Genomic DNA, 17518 nt, shown 5'->3' on the forward strand with positions numbered 1-17518 from the left:
GTTCAGGACTTGTCATTTAAAGTCAGGTCCAGCTATGGATCAGGGTCCACGTGTACAGTATCTCAAGTGTTCTGTTGCTCAGTTGTGTCGTATTCTTTGCAACCCCCATTGACTGCAGCACTGCAGACTTCCCTGTCCATCAACATCTGGAGCTTGCCCAGACTCAAGTCCATTGAGTCGATGATGCTATCCCACAATCCCATCCTCTGCTGTCCTCTTCTCCTACCTTCATTTTTTTTCCGCATCATGGTCTTTTCCAGTGAAGTCAGTTATTCGCATCACATATCCCAAGTATTGGAGCTTCAGCTTCAGGATCAGTCCTTCCAATGAATATGCAGCAGAAATTTACTTTAGGATTGACTGGTTTGATCTCCTTGCAGTCCAAAACCCTCTCAAGTCTAGCACATCAGTTCAAATTATACAAGTGTAGTTCCTCTAGACCTGAGGGTGTGTGAACAAAAGAGATGAGTTAATCTGCTCACTTTCACAGTCAACATACAGTGGTGGGTCAGGCACAGATAACCTTCATAGACACTCCTGTTCCAGAAAGGGGAGGGGAGATGGGAGTCAATAGTAGCAGTTCTGAAATCCCACGGGTTCTTGTGGGCAGTCCTTTGATTAGTATTTAAGGCCTGGAAACTTCCTAGGCTTCAGTCTCTGATTTTTTAATTCTACCCCCTGACATGATGCCATTGCATGAAAGATGGCTAGTATATGGTTACATGAAACAGTCTCCCTAGCCTGCTTCCTGCTTGTAGAAGGTAGGAGTCCAGCGCTCTTGTTTTGTACTATTGCTGGTCCTTTCAGTCCGAGCTGAACTTAAAATACGTTATCTCAAAACCTTGGTGTGTCTCCTGATAATGTTACCGGTGTTCATGGCAAAGCACCCCACTCCCAAGCCACAATCACACATGTCTTCATAATAAGGCTGACTCTGTCTTGGTTTTCTGCTGAGATAGCTGAGGGATTACACCCTGAGCCTTGGTAGAAGTCTTATTGTGTGACTGAAAGGATCTCTGAGTGACACAGCTAAACGCTTTGGAGGGTATTGGCCTGACTAAATAATGTCATGAGGCATCCCCTTCCAGCTTTCTGAGGCTTAACAAAGAATTTTACAGTCACACTCATCTTTAGAACACCTTAATAATATGAAGAAGAACTGGCCTATAGGTGGTGTAAAATGTTATATTTAGACCACATAATCTCAATGCCCTGAGAGTCATTAATTTTAACATCTTCTGTTATCCTAAAAGACTGGAAAATTCCCAAATCAGCAAATTTTGTCTCCTGTTTTAATAGTCTTTATCTTAAACATTTTTTAGAAAAATTCCCTTCATGTTTTACTACAGGCAGCAAGAAGAAACCAGGAAGCACGTTTGGCTGTTTGGATGGAAATCCTCTTAGATAACTCAAATTAAGTACAGTTTGTCCTCCCAGCTCATTAGGTACATTTTCTACTTTTCTTAAACTGCAGGTGTAGTGGACTTTCCCCTTCACACTCCCCCAGGATCTTTCCTCCTGCCGCTCCTTTCTGCCAGGCGTTCTAGGTGCACGACTGTGATTCCACTTAGAACGTGTTTGCTCAGTGAGATAACGGGAGCGATTCTCTGGCTTCAGTGCTTCTGCTGGCCAGAGACTATGTACCTTTCCCTAAGAACTTCATGTTTTCGCTGTCCAACTTCTATCACCTGGCTAGGTCAGTTGCAATAGCTCATACTCACAAGCGAACAGGCAGGGATTTCTACGCGCAAATGTGCGCAAACATACGCGTGTACACAGTGACATCCCTGAGAGGAAACCTGTCCTTATGCAGAAGTACAAGCATTCTTTTCCAGGAACATGAATTTTGGTAAGCACTCAAAATTCTACAGGCACATGTGCACAAACATGCACGTGTACACAGTAACATCACTGAGAGGAAACTTGTCCATATGCAGAAGTACAAGTTTTCTTTTCCAGAAACATGAATTTTGGTAAGCACTCAAATTTCTATGCGCACATGTGCACAGACATATGAGTGTACACAGTAACATCACTGAGAGGAAACTTGTCCATATGCGAAGTACAAGCTTTCTTTTCCAGGAACATGAATTTTGGTAAGCACCCACATTTCTTTGTCCTTGTTTTTTCACTAGCTCATCGATCATGGCATGTTACACTTCTAACTGTGTGCCTTATCCTCAAAGGTTACAAAACCTTGGCATTAGCTATTGACAGGGACTGGCCTGCAGAGCAGCAGGCAGGGTTGGAAGTTCTTGCCATGAACAGCTGTATAACATGTGCCTGCCGTCTGCATTCTCCCATCACCTTGGACAGCTTCACAGTACCAGTCACGTTGGCCTGATCCATTGCCTGTGCATTCCTTCAGGGGACCAGAAAACAAGGACCTCTGAGCTCAGCTGACTTGAAGAACTGCTTTCTCGGTGTGCACCTATCTAGGTCATCGCTTGTCAATGTTGTGCCCCTCTTGCTAGCCTACCACCCCTTACAGCCCACAGCATTCTGAAGGAGGCCCCCTGTTCTTCCTATCTGTGTAGCGTTCTGTGTGCACCATCTACCTGTGCCCCCGTGTCCTATCTCCATGTAGCAGGAAAAGGCCAGAAATGCCCAAGCCTCCAAAAGCCCCCAGAGACTGTGACAGGCCTGAGTCTGATCCAAGGTTGTGAAGAAGGTGCACATGGATACAGGGTCTCTTCCGAAACAAAGAATGGAACCGGAGGCCATAAAAATCAGGTGGCATCCCTACACGTCTTCCTTTCTGTTTAACACTACCCATGCACATGGAGTCCCCCAACAGATGAGGCCCTGGGAAACCTGCAGTTTCTGGGCCCAGAGCTAATACCTCCGTTGGACAGAAAGCAGTGTTACTATCTCAAATGGACCAAGAGGGCTTGAACCACCCATGCCTCAGTGATTTGCTAAATGCCAAGGCTCTCTTTCACGTGCTCTCATTAGGCCCAGGTAGGACTCCCTACAGTCACGCATCCCTGCTTCCCTACACAGCACCCGTGCTAAGGAAGCCAGTGGCCAGCTGGGCCCAGGGACATCCAAGACGGTCACCTGGAAGGCAGCATCCCTCTGAGTGTCACCTGGGTGTAGATCCCCTACAACACAATCAGAGATTCTGCTCCAGCAAAACTACCAGAATCCTCTTTCAGGTGCAGACGTGCACCTTTGTCCCACAGGCCCCCAAAGCCAGGGGCAAGACCCCAAAGAAAAGAAGGAATTCATGTCAGAACTTTCAGCACGGACCATGGGGTGTCTTTGGCAGGACCGCTACTGCCTAGAGTCTGGACCCTGAAAACCGGCAGGCCCTGAACTGCCCCAGGGGCTTGTCTGTCTCCCACTCTCCTGAGGTCCCTTGGGACATGCAGTTTACCCATCGCCCTTGTCTTTTATCTGTTCCCTCCTCACAGGCATATCCTGGCATAGGGTCACACAGGTAAACCCACTTGTGCTTTCCTCGCCTTTGGGCACTGCCAGGGAGGCAGGCTGGAAGTGCCTGGAGGCATGCCAGGCTTACAGAGCATGCCTCTCCTAGGATGCCTGTGGTTTTGCAGATACAGCATACTTCAGCACATCTCATGTTTTGTGTCATATCTTGCCTATGTGTGCCACCCTCAGGGAGGGCATGTGCTGGCTGCTGGGGTGATCTGGGGCAGCACTGGCCCAGGACCGTCCCAGTTCTCCTTTTCACATGTGTGTGGAACAAGTCTCCAATGCAGCAGGCAGTCTGTGACTCTTTCTCCTTCAGCTCTCTGCCCATCTCGGCAGGACCTTAGCCTCACCATCCCGGGTCTTGCCATAGCCACGTCCATCATTTCCACAGGCCAGCCCATGGCCCCACACACTGAGGGCTCCACAGGCAGTGGTTTCAAAGCCCCACCCCACATGATTTGCTCTGTGTGAATCCTTAGACCATGAAACCCTCTTCCTGATCCAAACACACACAACAACATTGTAGAACTGATGAGCATGTTTTGTATCTGGTGTAATTGCAGATATCTGGAGCAACAGTCTGGAGTTATCACTGGCCATCCTTTCCTCCTTTCTATCCTGGGCAGGGTCAATGCAGAGATACGGCGACAAACCACCTTCAGCCTGGTCGCCTCATGACTCCTCTTCTGGTTGCTCAGCACCTGCTCTCCTGCTGCCTTCATCTCTGCTTCCGCCTGGGCTGGTTACACACACACACACACACACACACACACACCACACACACACAAACACAGCCCGCATAAATAAGCATGTGTGTATACACACACATGCTCAGCATGGGGACACAAATGCAAACAATGAATATAGGTGTTTCAGGAGGTGAAGATGACCGAGGCCAGCAATGTCAGAGATGGTGACAGTAGGCAACATGTCCTGCCCTTGGGGCTCCCTGTTCACCTTCTCCACGAACTCTTCCATATTTTCCCAACGCAGCCTGAAGCCGCTTCCAGCACAGCATGTTTGGTGGTTGTGAGACACTGAGTAGTGATAGTGGGAATTCAAACAAGATCCCAAAGTCAGCACACAGGTGCGCTGGGAACCCGGAGAGGACACCTTTTCAATGATAGGCCTTCCCAGGGTAAGAGGTGGGAGTGAAATGCCCAGGCAATCTCAAACTCAGTGAGCAGCAGGAGGCCAGGGGATGGAAGGACCCACAAAGGATGATTCTGACAAAGATACTTAATACACACTGCCCCTAGTAGTATCACCTGGATTCTGGTGCTGTCACCACAGCTGATTTGATGGAGACTTGCTTCACTCATGGACACACCTAGTGCCCAAATAGACAGTCTCAGGAGGTCCCCTGCTACATGCACAAGCCAAATTCAGGCTCCACAGCCAGCTTGCATGAGTCTGAGCATCCCCATTTGGGAAAGGACAGTGTCCCTGTAGTATCACACGAGTGTCCCTTCAGGGCCCACCTTCAGACCCCATCTCCACCTATGTTTCTGTCAGTTACTCTCATGGAAGAACCTTCCTGCCCAGGGTACTACTTCAGGGGATCGTCCCACACATCTTGGCCGACAGTCTGCTGGCAATACGAGCAAGGTGAGCCAGCAGCCAAAAATCCCAAAAGGAATTGCTAACTGTGTTCAGGCCCAAAGCAACCACACCTCAGCAATCCTGTTCAGTTCTGAGCAGTTGTGACCTAACCACCAGCCGAGAAAGTTAAGGCTCCTGGTGTCCATGCTGTGGCTGGATGCTCCCCGTTCAAAGTCCCAGAACCAGTGGACAGGAGTGGAAAAAACGTGCCCTATACCCTACAGAGAGACAGGGGAAATGGGTGTGGATGCCACAGGTGGACAATCCACAACCTTGCACACCCACACTCATCACCCCAGGAACCACGTTTTACAAGTGATGTCAAGGTAATTCTACTTAGTGGTCACTGTGTTCAAGAAGTAGGGGGTTCCTGAAAGGAAAATATCAACTTGCAGTGGGACGATGGATGGCTCCGCAACAGCACTTGTCAGGCTCGGGAGGAGGGAAAAGGTTCCTGCGCCTCCTCCTCTTCCTGAGCAGCAGACTTTAAAGAGCAGAAGAAAGGATACAGCTATGGCCCAGAAGTAAGGGATGCCCCAGATGATGGCGCTCCTCCAAGCCAAGTCAGGCTTCCTCCTCTGATGGTTCTTGCACATGAACTGGAAGTAGGCCCTGCAGTTTTTCTTATGCTCAGAGCTCAGTTCCACCAGCAGGGCAGCCAGTGCCTGCAGCGCGTCTTGCCCTGGAAGCTCAATAGCGCTCCCGGGCCTTTCCTGGCCCTGCTCCTCCACCGTCTTCTCAGCTCCTGGAGGAAGCCCTATTGCTGCTCCTCATCTGCCACAACCTCCACCTCCTCCATGACGTCTTCCGCAAGCAGCTAGAACAACCACCCAACAGTCCACCAGGGGTGCACCTTCCTCCTTCACCTCCACTCTGCATAGCGTGGCTCCTTTGCCTGGCATGACAACTTGTGGCTGCAAGGTCCCAGCCTCAAAAAGCGTGAGGATGGCAGGCCACCAACCCCAGCGTCCTGAAACCGGGGCTCACAGCTAGGAAGGTCTGCGGTCCCAGGATGCTCCTGCATTCCTCTGACTGCCTTTCACACTCCTCTTGGCCCTGGTCGTGACCCCAGGCTGGGGCAGATGTGAAGGGATGGGACATAATAGCACAACAAGTGGTGTGCAAATGCGGCTCAGGCTTCAGGAATCCTGTGGGACCCACTAGCTCTTTGGGGGCTGGGAGTGAGGGGGATAGTAGGGAAGCGGGAGCTGGTGTGTGTCTGGTGGCCTGAGGCTGAAGAAAGGGGTGGCAGACAGCGCGGGACAGGGTGAAGGGGCCCTGGGGAAATCAGCCGAATAGGCGGATCCCTAGGCTGTGAGCCACGCACAGGCTGCTGGCCCAAATCTAGTCCAATGGCCGAGAGCGCGGTGGCGGCACCCTTATGGACACGCCCCTCAAACATAGGGCATCTTCCAGGGTTCCTGGGCTACAGTGCACCCACATGGCATATACCGCTCCAGGGAGGTAATGGGTTTTGCATCTGCTGACCCCCCAGGCACTGTCATTGTCCAGGCTCAGGAAATTCCAAGGATGGGTTCCTGCTTCGCAATCTGAACAGCACAGTCCTGTGTCCCTCAGGACCCTCAATAACTGAGAAATCTCCCTGAGGGACCAAAGGATAAACAGGGGCTCCACGTGGCTGGATACTTTTCTCCATGGGACACATGTAACGCCTCTTCCCGGTCTAAACAAACACAATAGCAAGGTAGAAATGGTGAGCGTGTTTTTGTATTTGGTCTTCATCTCTGCGTCTGCCCTAGGCTGGACACACACACACACACACACACACACACGCACACACAAACATGTCTGATGCAAGCACATGTGTATACACACACATGCTCAGCATGGGGACACAAACCCAAACAGGAAACAAAGGTGTTTCAGGAGCCTGTGTTCCCTGTTTGTGTTTGTGTCCCCATGCTGAGCATGTGTTTGTATACACTGTGTGTTTATGTCTGCACTCTGTGTGTGTGTGTGCATGTGTCTGGCCCAAGGAAGATGTAGATATGAAGGCGACAGGAGAGCACGTGCTGAGCAACCATAAGAGGAAGCACGAGGCGTCCCCAGTCTAAGGGTGGTTGGTCGCTGCAATGTCGGAGATGGAGTCAGTAGGCACCATGTCCTGTCCTTGTGGCTTCCTGTCTGCCTCCTCCCCGAGCTCTTCCATATTTTCCCAAGGTAGCCTGAAGCCGCTGCCAATGCAGCATGTGTGGTGGTGCTGAGCCATCGAGTGGTGGATGTGGACATTCACAGAAGATCCCACAGTCAGCACACAGGTGCACTGGGACCTCGGAGAGGACGCCCTTGCAATGATAGGCCTTCCCAGGGTAAGGGGCCGGAGTGTATGGCCCAGGCAATCTCAAACTCAGTGAGCAGCAGGAGGCCAGGGGTTGGCAGGACCCATGGAAGGAGGATTCTGACAAAGAAACTTAATTCACCCTGCCTCTAGTAGTATCACCTAGGACTCTCACTCTGCAATCACAACTGATTTGAGGGGAGTTGCTTCACTCACAGACACACTGAATCCCCAAGCCCCCAGTCTCAGCAGGCCACTTGCTACATGCATGGCCCAAATTCAGACTCCGCAGCCAGCTTGCATGAGGCTGAGCATCCCCGTTTGGGAAAGGACAGTGTCCCAGCTAGTACAGGGCTGTCCCTTCATGGCCCACCTCGAGACCCCTTCACCACATGTGTTTCTGTCATGGAAGAATCTTCTCTCCTGGGGTAGGCCTACAGGGGACCGTCCCACTCATCTTCGCTGATAATCTGCTGGCAACACTTTGCTCCTGAGCAAGCTCAGCCCTGGGCTGACCAGGATCCGAACCCTCACACGAGCAGCCAAGAACTCCAACAACAATCATCAACTGTATGCAGGACCAAAACAATACCACCTCAGTAATCCTGTCTGATTCTGGGCAGTTGCACCTGAAAACCAGTTGAGAAAGTTAAGGCTCCAGGTGTCCAGCCTGCAGTTGATGCTCCCTGTTCAAAGTCCCAGAACCAATGGACTGGAGTGGAACAATGTCCCCTATACCCTGCAGGAAGAGAGGAGATGGGTGTGGATCCCATAGGTGGATCATCCACACCCCTGCACACCCACAATCATCATTCCCGGACTCATATTTTACCAGGGATGTCAAGGTAATACTCCTTAGTGATCACTCTTTTCAAGAAATAGGGGTGGTCCCGAAAGGAAAAGATCAGCTTGCTGCATGACCGTGGATGATTCACACCTGTACCTGCTAGGATAGGGAGGAGGGAAAAGGTGCAAGCTTCTAGGGTCCTCAGCTTGCCTCCCAGGCAGGCATTAACAGCTTCCACGAAGCCTCTCCAAACTCTCACAGTATAGGAGCATGGATAACATGATCATCCAACACCCCACTAAGTCCCATACCCACCTGACCTCAGTCTCCCTCCCTGACATTCAAGTCGATCATATAGCTGAGAAAGTCTTTATCTTGGTCGCTGATCATGACAGAAACTTGAGGGTGGTTCATAATCTGCTTGAGATCAAGGAGCCATTTATGCCACATGCTGGGCCAAGAAGAGCCAGGAGCATCAGCCCTACTCTGGGGTGGAAGAACAACATGGGAACAGGCATCTTCAAGGATGCTGGGCACTTCTGCTTACCCAGCCACTACTGATGAGCTCAGGCCCTGCCATACCATCAGAAAAGCTCATGGCTCTGTGTTCCTGGTGGTGTTCTGCATCTGAGGTGGTCTGCATTCCCCAAGCAGGGGCTGTTTCTGATAGCTGTTATTTCCCAGACCTGTGTATGCTGGGTAGTGGCATGTCACTGCTTACATGGTAGGACTTACAGTCGTTGTGACAAACCCTGTCTGAAAGCAAAGGAGTTAGTGTTGGCTACTGTATGTCTACATATGTTGTGTGTGTGTGTGTGTGTGTGTGTTACTCCCAGATCTCAGTTATCCTTTGGAATCATTCATCTTTACAACAATATCTGTCAGCAAAGGCTGCCCTGGTGTACTGCCTCTGTCCTTTCTGACTTAGAGGCTGTTCCTCCTCAGATCAGGCCTGAAGTAGACACACAAAGTCATGGCTGCGACACGTACAGGTGTGGCCCTGCCCAGACCCTACTCAGCTGTGCCTTTGGAGCCTGCCAACTGCCCAGTACCACACTTCCTTCAGGGTCCACCAGCACCCATCTTGCGCCCTTGCCTCCACCCCTGCTCCTGCTCCTGCCTCTGCACCTCCCCCTCCTCCTGAGCAGCGGACCACAGGGAGTAGCAGAAAGGATACCACGTTGGCCCAGAAGCCAGGGATGCCCTGGATGATGGCACTCTTCTGAGCCAAGTCACGCTTCCTCCTCTCATGGCTCTTGCACGTGAACCAAACGTAGGCCCTGCAGGTTTTCTCAGGCTCAGAGCTCAGATCCCCTTGCAGGGTCGCCAGTGCCTGCAGCACATCTAGGGCCGGAAGCTCACTCGGGCCTCCAGGGCTTTCCTGGCACTGCTCCTCCACCGTCTTCTGCAACTCCAACGAGGAACCCTGTTGCTGCTCCTCATCTGGCACAACCTCCACATCCTCAAAGATGTCCTCTGTAAGCAGATAGAAACCCCGTCTGATCCCTGCCACGACTCCGTCCACCTGGGCCTCGCCGTCCTCTCCTGCCTCCACTCTGAAGAGGGTGGCATCTTCGCCTGGTGTGGCCACTGGTGGCTGCAAAATCCCAGCCATGCGCAGCATTATCAGGACCGGCCACGGGGCCCCATCCCCCTGAGAACCCAGGCTCACAACTAAGGAGGTATGGGGTCCCAGGACGCTCCCGCTTTCCTCTGACCGCCTCTCGCGCTCCTTTTGGCTCTGGCCATGACCCCAGCCTGGGTCAGATGCTAAAGGACAGGACTTAATAGTATCACAGCAAGTGGTGAGCAATGGCAGCCCAGGGTGCAGTAATCCTGTGGGGCCCACTAGCGTTTTTGCTGTGGGGAGTGTGGGGCATGGTTCAGAGGCTATGGCTCATGTGGGTGTGGTGTCGGCTGAACTATAGAAACGGATGGTGGCAGCCCAGAACAGGGTGAATGGGCCCTGGGACATCAGCCATACAGGCGGGGCTCTAGGCTGTGAGCCACACACAGGCAGCTGACCCAGATCTAGATCAATGGCCGAGAGGGGGGTGGAATGTAAACGATGGACACGCCCCTAGACCGGAAGGCATCTTCCGTGGTTCCTGGGATCTGCTCCACTGCGTGGCCAGACTCTGCTCCAGAGAGCTAGCAGGTTTTGCATCTGCCGCTACCTCAGGCGCTGTCATTGGTCTGGTTCTGGAAATTCCAACCACGGATTGCTGATCCACAATCCAAACAGCACACTCCTGTGTCCCACAGGACCTTCAATAACTGGGAGCTCTCCCTGAGTATCCAAAGGATACACAGGGGTGCCACGTGGCTGAACACTTTTCTCCACGGGACAGACAGACTGTTGCTGGCCAAATGCTAGGGGAGTAGGGAAAAAGCCCACCGTTTGCCACGTTGATCTCTTGTTCAGGGACACCAGGACCTTAGGGCATAGAGCTCTCTGTCTCTTTGTCTCTGCTTTGGCATAGCACTGTTTGGAGCAATCCTTCCTTGTGTGTACCAGGGCTGGTGTCTGTGTGTCTCCTTCTCTTTAAGTGGTGCTGTTGCCATTTGCCACTCTATGGACACCAGCACTTATAGGAGAAGCTTATCCTTTGAGTGAAGGCAAGCCCTTCTCCTCCTGAGTGAGTTGCACCAACGGGAGATCAGATATTTTGGTCCAGATATTTTAGATTGAGAGTGCTTTCTCAATCTTGAAAGCCAACAGTGGGCAGTCACTGCTGAACCACAGAAGGGGTCGGGTAACCCTCCCTCCCTCACTGGACAGACATGAACCTGCACAGGCCTGAGGTGGCTTGGCCACACTTTTCACAGAGGGAAAAATGGGGCATGCTCTGCTGGCATGAGGAAGCTCCCTGAACCTTGTTCAAATTCCTGCCAGTGAGTGGCTAAGGACAACTCCCTGTTAAGCTCTGTGACTCACTGGTGCGGGAGACATGTACGTCTGCCCATTTACCCTATCGAGGCCCTTTCAAGTGGTTTTGCTCTCCATCTGAGAACACGTACCAGCCTGCCCAGTTACCCAATCCTGTGGGGCTGGGAGCAGCAACAGGAGCAATCTAAGCCATCCATCCTATAGTCCTGCCCCCCTATATATGCTTTCTGCAAAGAGTACAAAAGTGGTGTTTCAGACTGGAAGACTATGCAGGTAGCAAGTGCCTATGCTGCCGTGCTTGTCCATTTCTGAAACCTCACATAAATGGCAAGTGTTGCTCATGCTCGTGGTACGGTCAGGGAAAGAATGCCCAGTGTTCGAGAAGGATGGAAAGGCCTTTGTAGCTGCATGTCCAAGGGGCTGTGGGGTCACCCACTGTGGCTTCTGTGTCTAGGATTATAGCCTCTTCTCTGTCTTGGATCCTCTGCACTCTCACTGGTGGCCCCCAGTCAATTTCTTCCTGCCTCTCCTTTCTGCCAGGCTTCCTGGGTGCACCACTGTGATTCCACTTAGAAACTGCTCACTCAGTGAGATAACAGGCATTGGTACCCCGGCTCCAGTGCTTCTCATGGCCTGAGTATGTACCTTTCCCTATAGCTTTCATGTTTTCGCTATCCGACTTCCATCGCCTGGCTCGGTCAGTTCCAACACTTCATATTCACAAGTGTACTGTCAGGCGATTTTGGATCACATATGCACACACATGCGTGTGTCCACACTAATATCCCTGACAGGAAACTTGCAGATATACAGAAGTACAAGCTTTCTTCTCCAGGAACATGAGTTTTGGTAACCACCCGAGTTTCTTTGTCCTGGTTATTTTCTTTCACATGCTCATTGATCATGTCAGGTTGCACTTCTAACTCTGTGATTTAGCCTCAAAGGCTGCAAAATGTTGGCATTTGCTCCTGACAGGGACCGATCTGCAGAGAATGGGGCAGGTTGGAAACGGTCGCCCTGGACAGCTGAGTGACAGGCACCTGCGTTCTGCATTCTCCCATCACCTTGGGCAGCTTCCCAGTACCAGTCAGGCTATTCTGATCCATTGTCTGTGCAACCCTTTTGGGGACTAGAAAACAAGGACGTCTGGGCTCAGCTGACTTGGACAACTGTCTTCTTGGTGTGCACCTATCTAGGTCATTCCTGGTCATATTCGTGTCCCTTTTGCTAGCCTTCCACCCCTTAGGGCCCACAACATTCTGAATGAGGCCCCCTGTTCTTTCTATCTGTGTAGCTTTCGATGTGCACCTGTCTACCTGTGCTTCCAAGTGCTATCTCCCTTTAGCAGGAAAAGGCCAAAGAGATGCCCGAGCCTCCATCGGCCCCCAGGGACTGTGATGGGCCTGTGTGTGATCCAATGCTGTGAGGATTCGTGTTTATGTTTGGAAAAACCGATACAATATTGTAAAGTAAAATAAATAAAAAATATAGAAATTGAAAATAGAAAAACAAATTCTTCTCTTAGATGAAAATTGTTTACAACCCAGTGTGTGTCCATTGGCTGGACATGGTCCTCGGAATTTTGCAGATGGGTTTGGACCCTAAACATCAAAATGATTGCAGAAGGTAGAAAGACATTCAGACGTTGTTATACGAAAGCAAGAAGAAAGGCACTAGTGCCAAAAAGATGACTAAGAGGGAACAATAATAGTCTTCTATCATTGGAAAAATATAATGGTCCCAGGGAGAGTATTTAGATAATATAAAAAGCATTCTTGGGAAGGAACATTCAGACTGTCAGGAAGATTTTCTGCATGTCAGGACTTGTGAAATAGTGGTCCAAAAAAAGAGGCAGAAACTGTCTTCACTGAAACATGGAAAGTCAACTGAAAATTGAACTTGATAAAAACTCCAGCTGGGCATCTCCAATCTACTTCTTAAACATGAATTTGCCAAGATTTACACTGAAGAAAGATTTTGAACTGTAGCCCAAGAACGAACAAGCTATTGCTGCATGGAAAACATAGATATGTCTCATTAAGTATAATGTTAAGTAATGTAAGCTAGACACAGAGACGTATACTGTATGATTCCGTTCATGTAAAGGTCCAAAAGAGACAAAACTAATCTATGTGTTGAAAGTCAGATATCCTAGTTATCTTTGGAGTGCGGTGATTGGGAGAGACACAAGAGAGTTTTCAGGGTTCCCAGTTGTTTCTTGATTTGGATGATAATTACGTGGATGTGTTTAGTTTCTGAGTATCCATTGAACTGTACACTCATGATTTATGTATTTTTCTATATGTGTATTTCAATAAAATGTTATAAAGCTTTAAAAATAAATAAACACATAACAATTTAGTGAGTAAGGTGCACATAGAAAAAGGGCCAATTCTGATACAAGGCGTGCAACCTGAGGCCATAAAGATAAGCTGGTATTTCCACACGTAGTCCCTTCTGTTTATGACTACCCTAACCCAAGAAATCCCCAAACAGATGATGACCTGGGACACCTGCCCTTACTGAGCCCACAGCTCAAGCCTCCCTTGGGCAGATAGCAGCTTTTCTATCTCAAAAACAACAAGAGGGTTTGATTCCACCCGCCCTCACTGATTTGCTAAATGCAAATACTCTCTTTCCATTGGTCTCATTAGGCCCAGGTAGGACTCCTTACAGTCAGGCATCCCTGCTTACCTACAGAGCCCATGTGCCTAGGAAACCAGTCCTCGGTTGGGCACAAGGATATCAAAGTCGGTCACCCAGGACACAGCTTCCCTCTGAGTTTCAAATGGTGCAAATCCCCTATCATCAGACAGCCTGCTCCAGCAAGACTGCTAGAATCCTCTCTCAAGTGCAGACACACACCTTTGCCCCTCAGGCCCCAAAAGCCATGGGCAAGGCCCAGATGAAAGAAGGAATTTACATCAGGGCTTCCAGCATGAGCCATGGGGTATCTTTGGCAGGATTTTCCCTAGACCCTGAAAACCAGCAGGCCCTGAACTACCCCCAGGGGCTTCCCTGTCTCCCACTCTCCTGAGGTCCCTTGGGACATGCAATGAGCCCACCATCCTTGCTTCCTGCCTGTTCCCTCCCTCATAGGCATGCCCTGGCAGAGGAGCACACACGTACACCAACACCTGCACTTTCTTCGCCTTTCTGCACTATCAGGGAGACTGGAAGTGCCTGGAGCCATGCCACGCTCACACCTTGTCTCTCTTAGGATGCCTGTGGTTTTGAATGGACAACCTACCTTAGCATGTCTTGCATTTCCTGTCGCATCGTGCCAGTGTGTGTCACCCTCATGGGGAGAGCGTGCTGGCTGATGGGCTGATCCTGGGCAGCACTGGTCCAGGACCTTCCCGGGTCTCCTTTTTATGTGTGTGGAACAAGTCTCCAGGGCAGCAGGCAATCTGTGTCTCTTTACCTTCAGGTCTCTTCCTTCCAAACAAGACCTTAGCCTCCTCAACCATCCCAGGTCCTCTGTATCTGCATCCACCATTTCCACATGCTGGCTCATGTCCACACAGACTGTGGGCTCCACAGGCGGTGGTTTTAAATCCCCACACCACCTGACTTGCCCTGGGTGAATCCAGAGACCGTGTACCCGTTCTTCCTGGTCCAAACACTTAATACAACACGGTAGAAATGGTGAGCGTGTTTCTGTATTTTGTCTAATTGCAGATTTCTGGAGCCAAGTTCCTGTGTTATTACTGGCCTGCTTTCCTCATTCCCATCCTGGACAGGGGCACTGCGGAGATACAGTGAGCAACCACCCTCAGACTTGTGATGCCTTGTGTCTCCTCTTCTGGTTGCTTGGCATCTCCTCTCTTGTTGCCTTCATCTCTGCTTTTTCCCTGGACCAGACTCACACACACACATACACACTTAAACACAGGCAACACAAGCATACATGTGTATACAATTACAGGCTTGATACAGAGACACAAACGTGTACAGGGAACACGGGTGTTTCAGGAGCTGAAGACACCATGTCCAGCACTATTGGAGACGGCGTCAGTAGGCACCATGTCCTGCCCTTGGAGCTCCCTGTCCACCTCCTCCCTGAGCACTTCCGAAGGCAGCCTGAAGCAGCTTCCAGTGCAGCATGTGTGGTTGTGGAGAGACGCCGATTGGTGGATGTGTAAATTCACAGAAGATCCCAAGGTCAGCACACAGGTGCACTGGGACACTGGACAGGACGCCCTTCAATGATAGGCTTTCCCAGGTTAAGGGGCAGGAGTGCAAGGCACAAGCATTCTTAAACTCACTGAATAACAGGAGGCTGGGGAATGGCTTGACCCATGGAAAGAAGATTCTGACAAAGATACTTAATTCATCCTGTTTCTTGTAGTATCACCTAGGACTATCGCACTGAGGAAGACTTGCTTCACTTGGACACACCGAGTTTTCATGACTTTTGACAGTTTTCAGGAGTCCTTCAGGGACAGGTATTTTGCAGAATGACTCTCGATATCGGTTTGGTATGGCCCTCCTGATTGCCCTGGGGTTTATATAATTTTAGAACTATACTTCCAAGGCAAAATATCTTTCTCATCACTTCCCATCAAGGATTCATACTAGCAATATGACTTACCACTAGTTCTTCTGCTATAAAGTTGTCTCCTTCCTACTGACATATTCTGTTCTTGGAAACAAGCCACTAAAAGCAGCTTACATTTAGGGAGGGGCATAGAATCTCATCTTGAGGAAAATATCTAAGAGGTACACAAATTACTGAGTATACAAGTCAATTGAAACTCCTTTGTAAGGAAGATATGGTTCAAGCTTCTAGCCATAACTTTTAATTTTAAATTAAAGTAAAGATTTAATAGGTTTCCCAGTTGGTGCTAGTGGTAAAGTACCTGCCTGCCAATACAGGAGATGTAAAAGATGTGGGTTCAGAGGAGCCTGGTGCGCTACACTGACGGGGTCACAAAAGTTGGACAGATTGAAGCCGCTGAGCACACACAAAGATTTAATACCTCAGTCACACCGGCTACATTTTAACATTTGCAAAGTGGCATATTAGACAAGGACATAGAAAATACTTTTTATGGAGAATTCCTTAGTGAACGGGTTGTTAGAGATTTGTGCTTCTACTGCAGGGGTCAGAGAGTCAATCCCTGGTTGAAGATCTAAGATCCCTTAATCCTCACAGCAAGGCAAAAAAAAAAAAAAAAAGAAACCCTCCCAGATGAACACTCCATCTGAAGATTCAGATAAAGGATATAAACAGAACACCTCACAGAAAAGAAAAATAAGCATTTATACATGTGAAAAGCTGATCATCCCTATCATGGAATACACGTAACAATTATTAAAAAATTTTCTATTGCTGCAGAAATGTCTGTGAATAGCACTGACTTAGGTCATTGTTTTGCCAACCTTTCTTCATTTCAAATGTAATGCATATTAACACATGAAACTGATTTAGCTCTGTCTCAAAAATTTGCTGTTTTTGATATCATTCAGTTCAACTATTTTTCCCATAATAATTTACCTTAGGAGAAATAAGTTATTTAGTTTCAGAAGCAGGAGTAGGAGGAGCCTAAACCACAACATTAAAGATGCTTGTGAATTATAGAGGTGCCACTTTTGCACTTTGGGTTCCTGGAAAACTTTACTCTACCCTCAGCCTGTTTGCAGTTATAGTGCTTCGTTTTCAAACTTTGGGAGTTCTGTCGTCGTCAATTATTTTTCTGGGTTTTTGTTTGGTCATGCCACAGAATATGTGGGATCTTAGTTCCACAACCCGGTGTTGAACCGTGGCCATTGGCAATGAAAGCATAAAGTCCTAAATGCTGAACTAACAGGGAATTCTCATATATTTTTCTTTGTTTCTTTCAAATATTTATTCATTTACTTGGCTGTGCTTGGTCTTAGTTCCAGCACAAGGGCTCGTCAATCTTCATTGTAGCATGTGGGAGCAGGAATTTTAATTGTCACATGCAGTTTTTTTAGTTGCAGTATGTGGGATCTAATACCCCGACCGGGGGATGAACTTGGACACCCTAATTTGGGAGCACTGAGTATTTCCACTGGACTACAGGGATCTCCTTCCCACTGGACTACAGGGATCTCCTTCCCATGATCAAACCCAGGTCTCCCATATTGCAAGTGTATTCCTTACTGTCTGAGCCACCGTAGCTTTGATTATAAGAACTTTGGTCAGCAGAGTGATGCCTTAGTTGTTGTTGTTGTTGCTGTTGTTGTTGTTGTTGTTGTTGTTTAATACTGTCTATGTTTGTCATAGCTTTTCTTCCAAGCAGCTAGCTTCCTTTAATTTTGTGGCTACATTCACCATCCGCAGTGATTTTGGAGTCCAAGCAAATAAAATCTGCTGTTATTTTCAATTTTTCACAATTTCTTTGCCATAATGGGACTAGATGTTGTGATCTTCATTTTTTGAAATTTGAGTTTTAAGCCAGTCTTTCACTCTCCTCTTTTGCCATCATCAAGAGGCTCTTCGTTTTCTGCCTTTAGGGTGGCATCATCTGCATAT

At 49.1% G+C, this 17518-nt stretch overlaps 1 pseudogene; it reads right to left on the reverse strand.

Moving 5' to 3' along the window:
* Positions 1-7773: 7773 nt before the first annotated feature.
* On the reverse strand, positions 7774-9986 carry LOC108635548 (annotated as a pseudogene).
* Between the last annotated feature and the right edge of the window lie 7532 nt (positions 9987-17518).

This window comes from Capra hircus, unplaced genomic scaffold (assembly GCF_001704415.2).
Source record: "Capra hircus breed San Clemente unplaced genomic scaffold, ASM170441v1, whole genome shotgun sequence".
Classification (NCBI taxonomy): Eukaryota; Metazoa; Chordata; class Mammalia; order Artiodactyla; family Bovidae; genus Capra; species Capra hircus.